Below are 7,208 nucleotides of genomic sequence, written 5' to 3'. Positions count from 1 at the left end.
AGACGAGAAACCGGTTACCAACTCCCCCGTAAAAAAAAACAAAAAAAAAAAAAAAAAACCAACGGGAAAGGAGAAAGAATGGAACCGGAAAAGTCGATAAGTCTTTGGTTGTATTTGAAAAGCGTCTATAATACTTATGATTTGTTTGGGGTTTGATTTGGTTAAGGTGATCCGAGTTAGAGGGAAGTTATGTACCTCCCAATTGGTCTGTGTCTAACTGTGATTTTGCATAATGATTTGCATCCGTTCATATTATTGCTGAACCGTAAACACTTGAGCCACCTAAAACTGCCTTTACACCTAGACCATAACGTGTTCGATATCCCATTTGTGAGAGTGCACGAAACTACTAATGAATGTTAAAAGGTTAAGTTATTTGATTCTGAAGTTCTTTGTGATTTAGGTCCTGGACCGATCGATCCCTTACCTCTGACGTATTTTTTGGCCCATATTCGATCCGAAACAGACCCAACTCGTCTCCTATTGTTTTTAAACCCTAGGCTCGACTTTTGAGCAGCCATCCTTCACTTTTCTAAGTTCTAAACATTGTTCTTTGGTTTCTAAACAATTTTGGGAGAAGAATCCATCCTCTTGACACTTGGAGAAGATTTCTAAACCCTTTCTTATTATATTTGCAATTTCATCATGTTTTCTTTCATATCTATTTGCTTTGTTTCAATTGCTATGTCTGAGTAGTCTCTTAATTGGGTTTTAGGGTTTCAAGTAGGAGAATTCAATGATTTGATAGATTAGATGTCTTAGGGAATTCTTAATCATTAGGTTCTTCAATTTACATTTTCTCAATGCTAGAATAGGATTGATCACCGTGTTTTAGAACTTAGGCTTTTATGTGTTTCAGAGATGTTCGATAAAATGCCTGAATGAATGTAAATTGAGCATTGTATTTCTAACCTGCGAGAGTTGATGTTAGAACGCTTTGTGAACCAAATGAACCTGTTTGATAACGCAAATTTGGCTAGGAAATTACAAATGAGAGTTTAGTAATTGAATAGTTAAAATTTAGTGAGTAATGTCTTGAGAGAGAATTAGTCTAAACTTCTGTTCATGTTCAAGAACGGTTCTTCATGTTTGAATTCCTTATTGCTTTTATTTGTTATTCATTGATTCTCTGAAATTACCCTGCAGCCCAATGTCTTTAATTCATAAGTTTAATCTCTTTATTTGCATTTTTATTTACAAAAACTGAAAAACAAACAACAAGTCTTTCCGCTTTAGCTGATAACGAGTCTCGAAAGTCTTTAGTGTACCATTGCTCCTTGTGATCGATCCCGCGTATACTTTACTTCGGTTAAGTTATCGGGTTAAATACTCGAGTAATCACTTCTTCTTGAACATTGAATCAGCTTTGGCTACTTTTCCATGATCCTTCATTGATGATTTAAATCGTGAGTACACGAGATCTCCTTAATTCATTTCTTCCATTGGTCCATAATCGATTTGATTACCAAAATCCTTAATCATCCTTGACTTTGAATCCTTAACTTGTCTTAGTTTTGTTTTTACAAGGACTATAAAAACCACATCAAATGTGCGATAGGAATCTATAAACAATCTCTTAAGGTGATCAAACTCTTTTTCACAAATCAAAATGTGATCAGAACACCAAAAATCTTTAACAACTTTGAGAACAAGCAAACCTATTCTAGTGAGCGAATCAACCTTTGTAAACTTAGAGAAGCATTTAGCAAGTACATGATCATTCAAGTTCGGTTTACAAGGTTCAGTTGGTGTAATTGAGCCACACAACACGTTCTTTATGCAAGTATTTCAAATCATGGCAAGTTTTAAACAAAGCACATTCAATTTTAGTACTAAACAGCTCAAATGTGTTGGTACACAAAAAACCTCTCAAAGAATAGCTAAATTCACAAAATTCATCAAATAGAAAACCAATTGGCTTAAAGAATTTTCCATGTGTGGTTGTTTCAAAAGATGAGATCATTTTATCAAAAACAGGGTTTGAAACACAAAATTCTTTCACTTTTTTAAAACCAAAATGTTTTTCATCTTGAGCAGAAATCAACACACATAACTTAGTATCAGTCCTAACCAAATCAATTTCCTTACAGTGATTTCTTGGGTAGTCACAAGGAAATGGCATAGGAACATGTTCAGGTTCAAATTTAGATGGCGGTTCCAAATCAGAAATCAATGACAAACTCCTTTGTATTTTTCTTAGCGATGCTTCTTCATTAACATGTGAAAAGGAAACAATGCTACTCGGTTTTTTCGGTTCAAAATTTGTTAGTTTATCAAGGACAACATCAGATTGGAAAGATGAAAGAGTACACTTAGCTTGCAACAAGGCGACATTTTCCATAATTTTCTTCGTTCTTCCTTTTTGCTTGTGCGTTGCTGATGTTGAACGGCTACGAGTGATTGAATTTCTTCTCTCGCACGTCTCGGCCTCCGACTGCTCCGGTGAGATGAGTGACCGTGCCCACTATAATTTTCTTGGGCATTTTTATCAACCGGCTTCCTCGAGGATTGATTATTCTGCTCCGTTTGATTCGCTTGCCCTCCAAGATGATAACTTGTTCCCCCGACATCTTTTCTTTTCCTTCAAGTTGTTCCTTGATCGGCTTAAGCTTTTCCAAGAAAAAACATGAAAATTATGCCTAAAAATTATTCTAACAAAATAAATTATGAAATCAAGTTCAAAAATTCCAGAAAAATGGTTTTTTAAATACAAGACTCGTCCTAGTTTCAGATTCAGTTAAATTTGCAATTTTATTATGAGCCAGAAATTTATGAAAATTCTGACAAAATGATTAAAAATCCAGAGAACAAAAACTGACAAAAATAAAAAACGAAAATGAAAAGGAAAGATGAACGAAGATGGAATGAAATGATGACAGATGAAAGAAATGATAATGTACTCAAATTTTCAGAGTGTGCTCTGATACCACATGATAAGATCCTCCTAGAATCGACACTCGGAAAGATGAGGAAAGGATAGACTTTGCACCTAAGGGATAGTGAGATCACTTAGACCAAAGGACGTGGAGTGAATGGTCGCACAAAGGTTGCGGAAGAGCCTTTGATTTACCATACTTGGACTCAATGTTGGATATTACACACCAAAGAGAAGAACAAGAGAGTGACTCCCTCTTGGCTAAATCACTCCTCCACCACAAATAAGCATCACTGGCCAAGTAACGAGCCGTTAAGTCCACCTAGTACGTCTTCGGGCACCGCATAGACTCGAAATACCCTTCCAGTCTCAGACACCCATCTAGTGTCATTCGACACTCACGCTCGACACTCCGGAACACGAGTAATATCGATCGTCACTTGCAACCATCCTCGTGAAAAAATTTACGGGTGTCGATCAACACCGACGCGCTGAAGTCACTCCAATTGCATTTTCTCGTTGGACCTCCTTAATGGCCAATCAGGAATCTCCAAAGGGTTGAAAAGAGACAATAAGACACAAAAAAAACCAAACAATCATGAAATTACCAAAACATGCACCCACCTCTTCAAATGGAATGAACAACAGCGAAACTGAGATAACAAGGTAGGATCAGACTCCCCTATCACCAAACAACCACAGATCTAGCCTTCTAACTCATAGAACCACCAAGAACAAGCCTCAAACTCTCCAAAAAAACCTCACAGAAACCTCGAAAAACTTTTAGGAACTTCTCACGCTCTGGTAAACACTCAAAAGCGGCTGAATAACACTAGGGTCGAGTTTTCTCTTTTAAAATACAAGCCCTAGAGTCAACCCATGCCAACCCAATTCAAATTTCCCAATTAATTTGAATCGGCTGAACCAAAATTATTGTGTCGATCGACACCCCAACCAAAATCTGGTTCACGGGCATTACAGAATCTTACGTGGTTAATGATCCATATAGACTCCATTAACACATAAATTCATTAGTTTGAAGAAGTAAAAGGATGGCGTGGCTTCTTGTAAAATTATTTTAGAAATGCTGATGCTTTAGGAGCCTCAATGGCCTTTTTTATTAGTACATAATAATTATAAGTTTACGTTGCAAATTTGAATATTTCTCATTTCGGGTAAGAAACAATCATCCGTTGAAGTTTGGAGTGTTCGGTTATAGAGAAATAAGACCAGTTCGGGTATATTTAGATTTCGGGTTGGTTCAGGTAATCATCCATCAGGTTTGTGTGTTTTTGGGGTTATATCCAAAATCTCAAAATATATTTTGGGTTCACATTAAGAAAAAAACCTCTATATTAATCTTATTTTTTTAAAAAAAAAATCGTAAACAACATACCAAACTAAAAAATATATATTCTAATCATTAATAAAAATATCCAAGAAGTTATGATTTAGGATACATAAATTTGGATGATTCGAGTACTCATTTAGGTGTTTAGGTATAGCCAATCAGGGTCGGATACCCAATGCGTAATAGAAAAATACATGATCAGATATTATGGATGATATATACCCGATTTGAACTACTTACTTTGGGTTGGGTTCAGATTCGGGTTTTGGGTGCATATTTTTGGTCCGGCCCTACATTGGGTATGGAAGTCAAAAAGTTTGAAGATCTTAAATATTATATATATAGTAAATATACTAGTAAAAAAAATCCCTATAGCATCTTGAATTTTTGTGGGTGAACCTTAATATTCATGACTATAGGATTTCGTGGCTATATAGATTGTTTTTACTATATCTAAGAAAATTCAAGTAGCTATAGGGAATTTTTTTTACTAGTATATCATATATCTTTTAGATATATTTTATATTATTTTTTTACTTTTTATAATAGAGAAATAATAGTTAGTATATTAGTGCGTGGGGAAAAGATATATGATTTGGAAAAAGGCTATTCGAAAATTTGGATCTTTAAGAAATAGCCATTTTTACATGAGGTATGAATCAGTTTTTTTTTCCTTATGAGTCAATCTTACGTGAATCTAAGAAATTGTTATATATTGTTATCAAATTTAATTTAAACCATGGAATTTGAATATTTGTATTTAATTAAGTGAACTATCAATAATCTTTTAGATAAAAAAAATAAGAAAATTTGATGGTTAAAAGGTTTTAGATTCCAAAAGAACATATAATGGTTAAAAGGTTTCGAATTCCGTAAGAACCGATAAAGAATTTAAACCATAAAACATCAAATTTTGGCCATCAAATACCAATATTGATTGCATTCCAGTAACAATAAATATCAATTACTTTTATAAATCAATAATTTAATAATAATTGATTTTTGGTGAGAATTGTTGGCTTAAGAAGAGGTGAGAATTCTTGAATTTAATTTTTTATCGAAAGAAAAAAAGAATAATAAATTTGAATTTAATGTTTTGTTGAGTAATAGATTAAAGGCATATTATGCTTGATGTATGAAACACATTTATATTTCTACTTGATGTATGAAAATATATTTTTCCCTACCATGGTATCGTCGGTGAAACTCGGAATTCACTAGGACTGAAAACGCTCGGAAAATATTAAGATTCACAGCAAAAAAAAATACGAATGTATGACTTAGACATGATTTTATAGCACGGATTAGGAACTAGAACATGATTCTATAGCACGGATTAGGAACTAGAACTCGATTCTTTCTTTATGTTACATTTTAGGTAAGCCCTGTATTACGAATGATGCTAACCATGATGGTAGAGCTTTAAGAACAACTATGAATCCAACCAATCATGTACTTGAACCACAGAACAAGGTGATTTCTTACATACTGTCCATAGCCAATTTTTGTCACTAAGTTGCTTATCTTATATAGAATCTTACCAATGTAACATTTTAAATTTTGTAGCTCTGAGTTTGCTGGAACCTACCATTTCAACACATCCTCTAACCAGAGAGTAGAAGACACAACCCATGCAACAATAGCTTAGAACATCTGGTCTGTTGAAGCATTTTTTGATTTGTTGTATCTTTATTTCATAACTTCATGGGGAAAAAATTGTCTCAATTTCAGCTTTTAAATCTGATGTTCTAAACATTGCTTAATTTGTTGTAATGAAATTAGTTTCAAGAATTATATTAATTATAGCATGTTCTGAATCAGATTTTCTATTTATTACTTTCAATCGTAAATAGGAAATTCATTAGGATATGTAAAGAAATGTATTATTAATTTAGATATTTAAAGATTGCAATTTTATATGTTTGTAAAATGATGGGCCGAATCCATAAAAATTAAGCTTTGGAATTTTTACAAAAAAATTAACATCTCTACAAGTCCATATAAGACAATCACATATCAAAAATAAATGGGCCATTGTTTCTACTTACGTATATAATAAACGGGCCTAAATACAGTATAAAACGATTCAAAATATGGTCCTATCCCGTATCATTTTAATAACATAATCAACCCAAATAATTCAATATCTTCTACACCTTCCTAATCTATGTTATTTGTGATTAATCGTTGAATGAAAATGGAAATAATATAGTTTAGATTTTGTACAATAATCCCTCATATATCGAAATTTAGAGAACAAAATACTTTTCTGATCTTCTAAATCAAGTTAAATCATAAATGTTTAGTTCATACTACTAAAACAAAAATCAATGGTTATTTTCCTATTCGTAACCTACCATCTCTATTAGGTTTACCCACCATGAAGCAAAGCAATATACAAGATGATAACAATTACAACCAAAATGTTTCCAACAAACAAAACATTAGTCGAAAACGTTATTCACAAGTTTCAGAGAACAAACATTCTAATAGTTGTGGATCAAATTCGAAGAGTTTTGTTCCCAGATCATCTGTATTTGGTAGTGTTTTGAATGATATTACTAATGTTATTCAACATAACCAAGGTTCCACTGAAAGTTATAGAGATATCACATCTAATTCTACCTCTGAACACTCAATCCATCATACCGGTAAGCCTTATTGAAGCAAACTTGTCAAATGGTATTTTTAATATTTAATCAAGGATTCATGGATAAGTGACTCAAACTACATTGCCGCAAGTGTGAGATGGAGTAATATAGACAACAATGTAGGTTCGACTATATGTCGTTTCACAACACCTGTGAAGCGAAAGCAAAGAATTGGCAATCATCGTATTCGACTATCATAAATAAAGAAAAGAGCAAGAAACATCTACAATTTAGTTTCAGTCATTGTTAGGGAAAATTTCATAAAAATTCCCCATCTAATTTTAATTTGGAAGTTTAATACCCAATGTTATTTGATTGGAAATAAAATGCA

The sequence above is a fragment of the Capsella rubella genome, unplaced genomic scaffold, assembly GCF_000375325.1.
Source record: "Capsella rubella cultivar Monte Gargano unplaced genomic scaffold, Caprub1_0 scaffold_5, whole genome shotgun sequence".
Classification (NCBI taxonomy): Eukaryota; Viridiplantae; Streptophyta; class Magnoliopsida; order Brassicales; family Brassicaceae; genus Capsella; species Capsella rubella.
Note: the sequence above shows the minus strand (reverse complement) of the source record.